The 14,119-nt window shown below is 48.5% G+C and overlaps 1 long non-coding RNA gene across 1 annotated transcript; it reads right to left on the bottom strand.

The window, feature by feature from the left end:
- Positions 1 to 1,080: 1,080 nt before the first annotated feature.
- On the bottom strand, positions 1,081 to 12,020 carry LOC104002767 (uncharacterized). Its single transcript, XR_008540474.2, has 3 exons — positions 11,811 to 12,020; positions 2,527 to 2,631; positions 1,081 to 1,197 (listed from the first exon to the last, which is right to left on the bottom strand). It is a non-coding gene; the product is annotated as an uncharacterized LOC104002767 (long non-coding RNA).
- Positions 12,021 to 14,119: the final 2,099 nt, after the last annotated feature.

The raw sequence follows: 14,119 nt of genomic DNA, 5'->3' as shown, positions 1-14,119 counted from the left end.
GGGGCACCCACCTCAAATGAAAAGTGAAATCTGGCCGGGTGCAGCAGCTCATACCTGTAATCCCAGAACTTTGGGAGGCCAAGGCAGATGGATCACCTGAGGTCAGGAGTTCGAGACCAGCCTGAGCAACATGGTGAAGCCCCGTCTCTACTAAAAAAAAATAAAATAAAATACAAAATTAGCCAGGTGTGGTGGTGCATGCCTATAATCCCAGCTACTTGGGAGGCTGAGGCATGAGAATTGCTTGAACAGGAGGCGGAGGTTGCAGTAAGCCAAGATCGTGCCACTGCACTCCAGCCTGGGCGAGAGGGAGACTGTCTCAAACAAAAAAAAAAAAAAAGAAAAGAAAAGTATTCTCAGGTGCCAAGCCGAGTGTACCAAATGCAAATGCTGTAAGAGGAAAGAAATCAGTGTGGGCTGAGCAAATGGGAGCTCCAGAATATCTGTTGAATGAACAAGCTGTTAGGACTTGCTGGCTGTAACTATAATCAAATAAAAGAAGCAAGGACTCAAAAAGGACACGGTTTGAGCCGGGATGACTGGAAAGTCAGGGTACTACTGGCAGGTGAGAAAGTTGGGTTGGGCAGGGCATATTAGGTTTGAGGCATATTAACATAACTTCTGCTGGGCGTGGTGGCTCACGCCTGTAATCCCAGCACTTTGGGAGGCCAAGGCAGGCAGATCACCTGAGGTTGGGAGTTCCAGACCAGCCTGACCAAAAATGGAGAAACCTCGTCTCTACTAAAAATACAAAATTAGCCGGGCATGGTGGCAGGCACCTGTAATCCCAGCTACTCGGGAGGCTGAGGCAGGAGAATCACTTGAATCCAGGAGGCAGAGGTTGTGGTGAGCCGAGATCATGCCATTGCACTCCAGCCTGGGCAACAAGAGTGAAACTCCATCTCAAAAAATAAACAAACAAACAAACAAAAACATAGCTTCTGTGTCTCTGACTCTTGGCCCCACCCATCAGTGTAGACCCACAAATTCAGACAAAGTACTCACCAGCTATTTGTGCAAACCCCTAAAGGATGTCTTACATGTCCCAGTGAACGAGTCTGGTCATCTGTGGACTGACACCAGCCATTTTCTGCACTTCTTTATTCTCAGGACTCCTTCCGCTGAGTATCAGTTTGTCCTAGCTCCTGGCAACAAATAAATGTCAGGTATTCTTCCTCTGTTCCAAACCTTTCAAAGCTGTAGAGAAGATGTTATTATAGAGTTATAAAATATTAATGCCACAAGAAACTTAAAAATCAGCCAGTCCAAGCCCCTCATTTAGCAGTTGCCCAAAATGAGGCACAAAAATCCGGAGACCTCGTGGCTTGGTGTAGTGTCCAAGCTGAGATCTGACCAGCACTTTGGGAGGCCATGGCAGGAGGATCACTTGAGCCAGGAGTTCCAGACCAGTCTGTGCAACATGGCAAAACTGTCTCTACAAAAATTAGCTGGTTGGCTGGGTGCAGTGGCTCACACCTGTAATCCCAGCACTTTGGGAGGCTGAGGTGGGCGGATCACCTGAGGTCAGAAGTTTGAGATCAGCCTGGCCAACATGGTGAAACCCCATCTCTACTAAAAATACAAAAACTAGCCAGGCATGGTGGCACATGCCTATAGTCCCAGCTACTCGGGAGGCTGAGGCAGGAGAATCCCTTGAACCTGGGAGGAAGAGGTTGCAGTGAGTTGAGATCGTACCATTGGATTCCAGCCTGGGCAACAGAGTGAGATCCTTCTAAACGAAAAAATAGCTAGATATGGTAGTGCAACGCCTGTAGTCCCAGCTACTTGGGAGGCTGAGGTGGGAGGATTGCCTGAGCCTGGGAGGTCGAGGCTGTGTTGACAAATGATCACACCACCATACTCCAACCTGGGCAACAAGAGCGAGACTCGGTCTCAAAAAAAAAAAAAAAAAATCTGTAGTCCTGTTGCACTTTATTCACTTGGCTTATAAGTGTTATTTTGTCTTTCATTTTCTTTTCTTTTTTTTTTTTTTTTTTTTTTTTTTGAGACGGAGTCTCGCTCTTGTTGCCCAGGCCAGAGTGCAGTGGCGTGATCTCAGCTCACTGCAGCTTCTGCCTCCCTGATTCAAGCGATTCTCCTGCCTCAGCCTCCCGAGTAGCTGAGGTTACAGGTGCCCACCACCACGCCCAGCTAATTTTTGTATTTTTAGTAGAGACAGGGTTTCACCACGTTGGCCAGGCTGGTCCCAAAGTCCTGATCTCAGGTAAGCGACCCGCCTCGGCCTCCCAAAGTGCTGGGATTACAGGCCTGAGCCACTGTGCCTGGCCTATCTTTCATTTTCAAAGCTTGTTTTTGAGTGGTAGCATGGGGCACACCCCGGTACTGCTAATGCAAAGGAATATTAGAATCACCATTTGTGAAAGAAACTTGGCAGTCTGTTATAAGAGCCTCAGCTATGTCATACAGTTTCACCCAATAATTCTATTTCAAGAGACTTATCCAGGAAAAAAAAAAAAAATCAAAATAAGAAAAGCTCTGTAATGAGCCCTTGTTGCTTTTACCTACCCAGTGCCTCTGTTCCTCTTCTGGTAACTGAGTTCCTCCTTCATCTACCAATTTATAGCAGCAGGGTTTGAGATTCTTTCACTGAATTCCAACCAATCAAATTATCTGAAAAATATTATTTTTCTTTTTTCAGACAGGGTCTCGCTCTTTCACCCAGGCTGGAGCACGGTGGTGTGACCTCAGTTCACTGAAGCCTCAACCTCCTGGACTCAAGGGATCCTCCCACCTCAGCCTCCTGAGTAGCTGGGACTACAGGTGCACACCAGCATGCCCAACTAAATTTTATTTTTTGTAGAGATGGGGTTTCGCCATGTTGCTTGGGCTGGTCTCGAACTCCTGGGCTCCTGCGATCCGCCCACCTCAGCCTCCCAGAGTGCTGGGACTACAGGCATGGGCCATTGCACCTGGCCTGTAAAATATTCTTTTCTTTTCAAGTGACAAATGGTATCCTACTGATGTCTTAATTTGCCTTTCTTTGATATATACAGTCAGGGAGAGCATCTTTTCCACATGTCTATTGGCCATGTGTATTTCCCATGAAATATTTCATACCACCCCCCTCACCATTTTACAATATGATCTTTATCAATGTCACAGTGATAGGATATGTCTCTAACCTGTATCTTTTATTTTCTTTCTTTCCTTTTTTTTTTTTTTTTTTGATATGGAGTTTTCCTCTTGTCGTCCAGTCTGGAATGCAATGACATGATCTCGGCTCACCGCAATCTCCGCCTCCCGGGTTCAAGCAATTCTCCTGCCTCAGCCTCCTGAGTAGCTGGGATTACAGGCATGTGCCACCATGCCCGGCTAATTTTGTATTTTTAGTAGAGACAGGGTTTCGCCATGTTGGTCAGGCTGGTCTCGAACTCCTGACCTCAGGTGATCCACACCCCCCCCCACTCAGCCTCCCAAAGTGCTGGGATTACAGGCACGAATTACTATGCCTGGGATTAACCTGTATCTTTTGACTTATTAACTTGTCTGTGCTTACTGGAGTGGCACTCTGAGCTGAGCCTGGACAGGTGAGACTATTTCTAGAGGTTTGTCTATTCTATATATTTCATATAAACAGGATCATACAATATGTTGGAATTCCATCTTTATGTCTCTTTTCAGTAGTCCAATGGCACAATCTCAAAAACAGTCTAACTTCTGAACTTTTGCATACTGTTTGTTTGTGTTCTTCACATCTGGATTTGGCGTTCCCACGCTGGAATGCTGTTTGGGGGGATGATACGCAATCTTCTCTCTGTCTCCATGGTAATTGCTCTGAACTCACCGCCCAGCTGTAGGGCAGCACTTGCATGTGATCATGATAAACTGCAATATGCATTCAACTGAAATAGAAAAGCAGCTCAAGGATGCACAGTGAAGCTGTGGTTTTTTTTGTTGTTGTTTTTGTTTTTTTGTTTTTTTTTTGGGACGATGTTTTGCTCTTGTCGCCCAGGCTGGAGTGCAATGGCAAGATCTCGGCTCAATGCAACCTCCGCCTCCCAGGTTCAAGTGATTCCATGCCTTAGCCTCCTGAATAGCTGGGATTACAGATGCCTGCCACCACACCCGGCTAGTTTTTGTATTTTTAGTAGAGACGGGTTTTCACTGGTCTCGAACTCCTGACCTCAGGTGATCCACCTGCCTCGGCCTCCCAAAGTGCTGGAATTACAGGTTTGAGCCACCGCATCTGGCCTGCAGTGAAGCTTTCTAAGTCTATCTTTTCCTTTCTCCTTTCCTTCCCCGTGTCCCAAAGGCAGGAATATGCCCCTCCTCTTGAAGTTCCTCTGATTGTCCAGTCCTCCACGGAAAATCTTATTACTTGTTTATCAGACCAGAAGCAAAATAAATGCCCTTGAAAGGTGACAAGCAACAGCGTGAGGAGGACCTCGCTTGCCCAGGCAGCCTCTTCCAATCCCACCCTTGCCCCACACCAGAACAGAGGATAATTTCAGCACCCGTGCCTGGGAAGACACCCAAAATGAGTGTCTGTAGTTTGTCCCCTCTTTGAAAGAATGCAGGGCTTGAGAAGGCTCACTTTCCCTGCAGGCCTCTGTCTGGTGCCAGATGTAGGCTCTGTGAAAAGAAGCACAACTACAACCGGGAGCCTTAAAATAGTCAAAGTTTCTATAACAGAAATTATTAGTGGTGTAGGGGAGCAAAAACAGGCAAAAGAATAGCTGCTTTGAGCTTCAGGCTTTCATTGTGGTTAATAGACAATTGAAATCAAAGAAACATGTTTACTTCTTTTTTCTTTTCTTTTTTTCTTGACAGGATGTTGCTCAGACTGGAGTGCAGTGGTGCGATCTGGGCTCACTGAGGCCTCAAACTCCTAGGCTGCAGGCTGGGGTGCTGTGGTGTGATCTCAGCTCACCGCAACCTCCACCTCTGGGCTCAAGCGATTCTCCTGCTTCAGCCTCCTGAGTAGCTGGGACTATAGGTACACACCACCACACCTGGCTAATTTTTTTTTTTTTTTTTTTTTTTTGAGACAGAGTCTTCCTCTGTCACCAGTCTGGAGTGCAGTGGCATGATCTTAGCTCACTGTAACCTCCGCCTCCTGGGTTCAAGCCATTCTCCTGGCTCAGCATCCCGAGTAGCTGGGATTACAGGCGCCCACCACCACACCCAACTAATTTTTGTATTTTTAGTAGAGACAGGGTTTCACCATGTTGGTCAGGATGGTCTTGGTCTCCTGACCTCGTGATCTGCCCGCCTCGGCCTCCCAAAGTGCTGGGATTACAGGCGTGAGCCACCGCTCCTGGCATTTTTTTTCTGTAGAGATGGGGTTTTGCCATGTTGCCCAGGCTGGCCTCGAACTCCTGGGCTCAAAGCAATCCTCCCTCCTCGGCCTCCCAAAGTTCTTGGATTACAGCATGAGCCACCATGCCTGGTGGAAATCCATGTGGAACATGTTTGTTTTCCCTCCACTGGGTTGTAGCCCAGCTTTCACTCCACTATTTGTGTTATTTCTCCACCTCCCACTTCAGCACCTCAGTCTCTTTCATCCTAAGAAAATCCACCTCACCCTGTGGAATTAAAAACATTTAAACCAGCCAGGCACGGTGGCTCACGCCTGTAATCCCAGCACTTTGGGAGGCCGAGGCAGGTGGATCACCTGAGGTCAGGAGTTCAAGACCAGCCTGACCAACATGGTGAAACCCCGTCTCTACTAAAAATACAAAAATTAGCTGGGCATGGTGGTGGGCGCCTGTAATCCCAGCTACTCGGGAGGCTGAAGCAGGAGAATCGCTTGACCCCAGGAGGCGGAGGTTGCAGTGAGCCGAAATCGCACCATTGCACTCCAGCCTGGATGACAAGAGCAAGACTCCATTTAAAAACAAAACAAAACAAAAAACAAAACAAAACAAAACCCTTTAAACCAAATAATTTGGATGCAGATTGAAATGGTTAGAAAATGTGGCCGGGCATGGTGGCTCACGCCTGTAATCCGAGCACTTTGGGAGGCCGAGGCAGGTGGATCACCTGAGGTCAGGAGTTCAAGACCATCCTGGCCAACATGGTAAAACCCCGTCTCTACTAAAAATACAAAAATTAGCAGGTGTGGTGGTGTGCGCCTGTAATCCCAGTTACTTGGGAGGCTGAGGCAGGAGAATTGCTTGAACCCAGGAGGCGGAGGTTGCAGTGAGCAGAGATCGCGCCATTGCACTCCAGCCTGGGCAACAAGAGTAAGACAACATCTCAGAAAAAAAAAAAAAAAAGAAGAAGAAGAAGAAAAGAAATGGTTAGAGAATGCAAGGCCCTGGGTTAGTCATTAGCCTTTGTTTTTCAGAAGGACAAGAAATAAGGTGGGGAAATTTTTACATACCAGTGGCCATAAAATTTAAGTTAAATCTTGACTTATTCTGTATCTTGGCCTGCTAAAACTGGGTTTCAGTTTGTTTTGGTTTTCTATAAGGGGCAAGGAGCTTTTCCTTCCTCCTAGAAAGGTCATTTGCATAATTGTGAGAATTGTCACTTTGCAACCTTGAAACCTTGAGTCTGATCATGTTTATTACTAGAACCTACATCTGTTTGAGGGTTTGTTGTGGAAAACTGTCTTTGTTCCAGGAAGTCGTAAACCACATTGATCCTAAGATGCTGACTTCACTCCTGGACCGAATAGTTATTAACCCCAGTGGCATTACTATTCTAGCTCTAATTAACTCTACCAATATGAAAACCTCTGAGGGTTCTCTGAAAATCAGGAAGCTATCTAAAGGCATTCCTTCTTGTAAAACACACACACACACACACACACACACACACACCCCACATCAATTAATAAGTAAATCTAGGCTGGGTGCCATGGCTCATGGCTGTAATCCTAGCACTTTGGGAGGCCAAGACAGGATTGCTTGAGCCCAGGAGTTCGAAACAAGCCTGGGCAACATAGAGAGACCTCGTCTCTACAAATACTTTAAAAATTAGCCGGGAGTGGTGGCGCATGCCTGTGGTCCCAGCTACTTGGAAGGCTGAGGCGGGAGGATCACTTGAGCCCAGGAGGTCGAGGCTGTAGTGAGCCGTGGTTGTGCCACTGCACTCCAACCTGGGTGACAGAGCGAGACCCTGTCTCAAAAGTAAATCTACACTCTACTTTATTTTATTTTATTTTATTTTATTTATTTATTTTAGACAGAGTCTTGCTCTGTTGCCCAGGCTGGAGTGCAGTGGCGCAATCTCTGCTCACTGCAACCTCCGCCTCCCAGGTTCACACCATTCTCCCACCTCAGCCTCCCGATTAGCTGGGACTACAGGCGCCCGCCACCAGGCCCGACTAATTTGTTTTGTATTTTTAGTAGAGACAGGGTTTCACCGTGTCAGCCAGGATGGTCTCGATCTCCTGACCTCGTGATCCACCCGCCTCGGCCTCCCAAAGTGCTGGCATTACAGGTGTGAGCCACCGCGCCCGGCCAATCTACACTCTAAACTGCAGACCCAAACCAAGTAATCCACACAAATATCTAGGACAAGAAAAGCTCCCTGGGAGGGTTTCACCACTTATCAGTAGATCGGTCAGAGCAGATTTGGAGGTCGAGGAAGAAGCCCCTTGGGCAGGGGAAATGTCTCATTCCCCCACGGTGTTTCAGTAGCAAGGACAGCTTCACAGCTCTGACACATTTTTTTCTTTTAGACAGAGTCTCGCTGTGTCACCCAGGCTGGAGTGCAGTGGTGCAATCTCGGCTCACTGCAACCTCTGCCTCCCGGGTTCAAGCAATTCTCGTGCCTCAGCCTCCCGGGTAGCTGGGATTACAGGTGCCCTCCACCATGCCTGGCTAATTTTTTATTTTTAGTAGAGATGGGTTTTCACCATGTTAGCCAGGCTGGTCTTGAGCTCCTGACCTAATGATCCACCCGCCTAGGCCTCCCAAAGTGCTGGGATTACAGGTGTGAGCCGCCAGCTCTGACACATTTTGAAGGAGGAAGGGCCTAGGAGCTAACACTGACAGTGCTTACCATGTGCCAGGCATGGGGCCAGGTGCCCATCGATGCCTCAGCACAGCCTCATGAAGTTGGCATCATTATGTCCCTATTACTGTTGGGGACATTTCAGCACAGAAAGCTTAAGTGACTTCCCAAAGTCACACAGCTAGCGGGTGTCTCAGCTTCCATGCCTTTGGCCACTGCAGTTTACTGATAAGAGGGAGCCATTCTTTTGGTCAACAAATATTTGAGCCGGGTGCGGTGGCTCACACCTGTAATCCCAGCACTTTGGGAGGCCGAGGCGGGCGGATCACTTGAGTTCAGGAGTTCAAGACCAGCCTGGCAACATGGTGAAACACCGTCTCTACTAAAAAAAATACAAAAATTAGCCAGGCATGGTGGCTCATGCCTGTAATCCCAGCTACTTGGGAGGCTGAGGCACGGGAATTGCTTGAACCCAGGAGGCAGAGGTTGTGGTGAGCCAGGAGCATGCCACTGCACTCCAGCCTGGGCGACAGAGTGAGATTCAAAGTCTAAAAAAAAAAAAAAACAAAAAAAAAAAACACAAACATTTGAACATCTACCATAAGTTAGGTAATAAGGAAGCTACATAAACCAATACGGCCTTTGCTCTTGAGAGGGGGAAATGTAATGGGGGTAAATTACTAGGGGAAAACAAGATAAGCACATAAGTAAACAGTAAAGCAGGACAAGATTCAGCTTCCTAAGAAGGGAACATAAATTTTTTCTTTTCTTTTTTTTTTGAGATGGCATCTTGCTCTGTCACCCAGGCAGGAGTGTAGAGGCACTACCTCAGCTCACGGCAACCTCCGCCTTCCAGGTTCAAGAGATTCTCCTGCCTCAGCCTCTTGAGTAGCTGAGATTACAGGCGCACGCCACCGTGCCTGGCTAATTTTTGTATTTTTTTTTAGTAGAGACAGGGTTCGCCATGTTGGCCATACTGGTCTCAAACTCCTGAACTCAGGTGATCCACCCACCTCAGCCTCCCAAAGTGCTGGGATTACAGGTGTGAGCCACCATGCCCAGCCAGTAAATTTTTTCTATGGGAGTTCAGAGGAGGGAAGAGAAGCCCTCAGCCTACACCTGGTGAGGAAGATGAAGAGGTTTCACTCAGGAAGTAGAAGCTGAGCTGGATCTTAAGGAAGGGCAGTTTATTGGCCAGGAGATGCTTGGGGAAGGACATAAGTCACCTTACGCTCAGAAAAAGATGTGACATCTTGGGGAGGCCCGTTTGACCCAAGGGTTCTCGTCACGGACTAAAGTGAATTGAAGGTGAGAGGTCAGGTGGAGCAGAGCATGAACCAAGACCCAGGTCTCCTGGTGCCCAGTCTCAGGCTCCTTTCACTACTCCTCACTGCCTCGTCACCCAGAACATTCCCCCGTTTAGGCTGTGGGCTCCTGATCTTAGTCACAACTGCCCCGAGGCTCAAGGACTTCAGCTCTGAGGTGAAAGGTTGGGTTGCTTTCAAATTCCTTCCCAGGCTCCTGCGTCCAGCTGGAGGTAGACTTCCAGCTCTGGCCACCTGCCAAGAAGCTGAAGGTGGCTTCAGGCAAGCCACAGCCTCAGTTTCCTCATTTGTACTGCTCTTCTGGCATCTATCACGCCCACCCTGATGGAATCATGTTAGGAGATCATGCTGCCTTCTCTCTCCTACTAGGCTGCAATCCCTATTAGAGGAAAATCTGGGTCTGACTAAAAGGGTGAATAAGGTTCAATCCCTAAAGGCAAGGAGTCCAGGGTCAAGGCATGACATGACAAGCACAAAGTCTATAATTTCATGATCACATGGTAAGTGTGGTGATAAGGTAAGCTTAAAAAGAAAAGGGGGCTGGGCGCAGTGGCTCAAACCTGTAATCCCAGCACTTTGGGAGGCCAAGGCAGGAGTGTTGCTTCATCTCAGGAGTTTAAGACCAGCCTGGACCACATAGTGAGACCCTGTCTCTACCAAAAAATAAAAATTCTTAAAAAATCGCCAGGTGTAGTGGCATGTACCTGTAGCCCCAGCTACTGAAGAGGCTGAGGTGGGAGGATTGCTTGAGCCCTGGGGATCAAGGCTGCAGTGAGCTGTGATCACACCACTGCACTACAGCCTGGGCAACAGAGCAAGATCCTGTAGAAAGAAAGGAAAGGTGGCCAGGCACGGTGGCTCACGCCTATAATCCCAGCACTTTGGGAGGCCGTAGGCGGGTGGATCACCTGAGGTCGGGAGTTCAAGACCAGCCTGACCAATATGGAGAAACCTTGTCTCTACTAAAAATTCAAAATTAGCCAGGTGTGGTGGCGCACACCTGTAATCCCAGCTACTCGGGAGGCTGAGGCAGGAGAATTGATTGAACTTGGGAGGCGGAGGTTGTGGTGAGCCAAGGTGGTGCCATTGCACTCTAGCCTGGGCAACAAGAGCAAGACTCCATCACAAAAAGTAATAATAATAATAAAGAAAGAAAGGGAAGGAAAGAAGGGAGGGAGGGAGGGAGATACTTAGCCCAGTCTGAGAGAGTCAAGGCCTCCTGAGGCTACAGCAGCTAAGCTGAGACTCACTGTTGAGTGGAAGCCAGCCAGTAGAGGGGGGCTGTGAGGTGTGGAGGATCTTCCAGGAAGAGGAAAGGCACAAAGGTAGGACACAGTGTGGGGTCTGCAGAGAACCATAAGCAATTTGTTGGGAGGCTGAGAGTGCTAGAAAGGAGGTAGGAGAGGAAGGACAGGGCCAGGCCTTGTAAGATTTTACTTATGTATATTATATGTCTTTGTGTCATCCAAATACATAACAAAATGTATTCTATACGGTGGGCCTTCCATAAATACTTTCAAAAATGAATATGATGATTGGCTGGGTGTGGTGGCTCACACCTGTAATGCTAACACTTTGGGAGGCTGAGGCGGGTGAATCACCTGAGGTCAGGAGTTTGAGACCAGCCTGGCCAACATGGTGAAACCCCATCTCTACTAAAAATACAAAAATTAGCTAGGCGAGATGGTGGGTGCTTGTAATCCCAGCTACTTGGGAGGCTGAGACAGGAGAATCACCTGAACCCGGGAGGCAGAGGTTGCAGTGAGCCGAGATTGCACCACTGCACTCCAGCCTGGACGACAGAGCGAGACTCCGTCTCAAGAAAAAAAAAAAAAAAGAGTACAGTGAGATGATGGATTAAATGTTCTCGAAAGTTCTTTCCAGCCCTTGAAAGCCAGTGTTGCCACTCAAGGCCCCGCTGAGATTTGAGTTCCAAATATTCCCCAGTCTTTAATGGAAGAGTATCAAACCTCATCTGTGGGCTTATCTCACAAAATGTTTGCTCTGTAGAGGTATCTGTTCGGGCAGGAGACAAGGCAATGTTAAATTCACCCTAAAGGTTTAAGTTGTACCAGTTGGCTGGGTTTTCTCTGCCCCCCAGGTGAGTTGTCAAAACCAAGCCAGGCCCAGAGACAGTCACGCTGGAGGGGTAAGAACTATGGCCTTTTGCCAGGCGCGGTGACTCACACCTATAATCCCAGCACTTTGGGAGGCCGAGGGGGGCAGATCACCTGAGGTTGGGAGTTCAAGACCAGCCTGGCCAACATGGAGAAAGCCTGTCTCTACTTAAAAAAAAAAAAAAAAATTAGCCAGGCGTGGTGGCTACTACTTAGGAGGCTGAGGTAGGAGAATCACTTGAACCCAGGATGCGGAGGTTGTGGTGAGCTGAGATCGCGCCATTGCACTCCAGCCTGGGAAACAAAAGTGAAACTCCGTCTCAACAAAGAAAAAAAAAAGAGGACTATGGCCTTTTAACCCACAGGGAAGGGTTCAAGATCCAGGAGAAGCCAGATTGAAGCCAGAAGGAATAAGATAAGGATTCAGACTGATTGGGCTTACCTCCTCCTCTGAGCTCTGAGGCCAGGTGTTCCTGAGATAGAGGAGAGGGTGGAGAGCTGCTGCCGGAGCAGAAGGCAAAGGAAGACAGCACATTCGTCTGTGGTGAGCTTTCTCTACGCAGACACGGGAAGTGGGACAGGGGTTCAAGAGGAAGTCAGTAGGAAGACTTTATCCCCTGCACAACAGTTCATGAATGAAGGGCCTTCAAGTGCTTACTGTAAGGCCAGCCCCGTGCCCCAGAAGGCTGCGGGGATGGTGTGCGCCCTCTCCCTATCCATCCCCAACATGAGAATGCTAAATGCTGCAGTGAGGTCTTCAGAATAGGAGCCCTAACCATTGTCTAGGATTCCAGGTACTTTCTGGGTAAAGAAATTAGGGGCAGTGAAAAATTGGAAGTTGGACGGCTGGGCATGGTGACTCACGCCTGTAATACCAGCACTTTGAGAGGCTGAGGCAGGAGGATTGCTTGAGCCTAGAAGTTTGAGACCAGTCTGGGAAACACAGTGAGACCATATCCTTAAAAATAGGCCGGGTGCGGTGGCTCACGCCTGTAATCCCAGCACTTTGGGAGGCCGAGGCAGGTGGATCACTTGAGGTCAGGAGTTCAAGACCAGCCTGACCAACATAATGAAACCCATCTCTATTAAAAACAAAAAAATTTTGGGGTGTGGTGGCTCATGCCTGTAATCCCAGCACTTTAGGAGGCCGAGGCAGGTGGATCACCTGAGGTCAGGAGTTCGAGACCAGCCTGGCCAACATGATAAAATCTTGTCTCTACTAAAAATACAAAAAATTAGCTGGGCAGGGTGGCGGGTTACAGGCGGGTGCCTGTAATCCCAGCTACTCGGGAGGCTGAGGCAGGAGAATCACTTGAACCCAGGAAGCAGAGGTTGCAGTGAGCCAAGATCGCACCATTGCACCCCAGCCTGGGCAATAAGAGTGAAACTCCATCTCAGAAAAACAGAACAAAATAAAACAAAACAAAGAAACAAAAAAAAATTCGCTGGGCATGGTGGTGTGCACCTGTAGTCCCAGCTACTTGGGAGGCTGAGATGGGAGAATCACTTGAACCCAGGAGGCAGAGGTTGCAGTGAGCCAAGATTGCAACACTGCACTCGAACCTGGGCAACAGGGCAAGTCTCCATCTCAAAATAAATAAATAAATAAATAAGTAAAAATAAAAGTAAAAAATTAGCCAGGCGTGGTGGCTGGCACACACCTATGGTCCCGGCTGCTTGGGAGGTCAAAGCTGGAGGACCACTTGGAGCCCAGGAGTTCAAGGCTACAGCAAGCTATGATCTTGCCACTGGACTCCAGCCTGGGCGACAGAGACCCTGTCTCAAAAATAACAACAGGCCGGGCACGGTGGCTCACGCCTGTAATCCCAGCACTTTGGGAGGCCGAGGCGGGTGGATCACGAGGTCAGGAGATCAAGACCATCCTGGCTAACACAGTGAAACCTCATCTCTACTAAAAATACAAAAAATTAGCCGGGCGTGGTGGCAGGCACCTGTAGTCCCACCTACTCGGGAGGTTGAGGCAGGAGAATGGCATGAACCCAGGAGGCAGAGCTTGCAGTGAGCCAAGATCGTGCCACTGCACTCCAGCCTGGGTTACACAGTGAGACTCCATCTCAAAAAAAAAAAAAAAAGTGCTATTCGGTGCTATAGGGTTATGATAGGTTTATGGTGAACTGAACTGCCAAGTAACAGCCTTAGGGCTGTGTGGCCACAACAGAGTACCAGGTAGCCCATCTACCAAGGAGCAGAGGGATCTTCCAGGTGAGGATTCTGCACCTTGGCGAGTTAGACCTTCGGTCCCCTTGGTTATTCCCCGTGCCCCTGACCCCAAGGCCATCCCTTGCTCTTTTCTGAAAATTCAGGGAGAAGCTAAGGTTTGAGGCACGTAGTGTCGAAACCACAATGACAGATCTTATCATTTGCATTAGTCCTCTCACCCCACGCAAGAACAAATTTGGACTAGGAACGGTGGTTCATGCCTATAATCCCAACACTTTGGGAGGCTGAGGTGGGAGGATTGCTTGAGCCCAGGAGTTTGGGAGCAGCCTGTGCAGCAGAGCAAGACCTAGTCTCTACAAAGAATTTAAAAATTAGCCAGGTGTGGTGGTGCACACCTGTGGTCCCAGCTACTCAGGAAGCTGAGCTGGGTGGATCACTTGAGCCTGGGAGTTTAAGGCTGCAGTGAGATGTGATGACACCACTGCACTCCAGCCTGGGTGACAGAGCAACACCCTGCCTCAAAAAAAAAAAAAAAAAGAAGGAAAAGAACAAATTTGATCTAAGGACCCG

The sequence above is a fragment of the Pan troglodytes genome, chromosome 19 (assembly GCF_028858775.2).
Source record: "Pan troglodytes isolate AG18354 chromosome 19, NHGRI_mPanTro3-v2.0_pri, whole genome shotgun sequence".
Classification (NCBI taxonomy): domain Eukaryota; kingdom Metazoa; phylum Chordata; class Mammalia; order Primates; family Hominidae; genus Pan; species Pan troglodytes.
The sequence above is the reverse complement of the archived record's forward strand: the minus strand, read 5'-3'. Positions and strand labels throughout refer to the sequence as shown.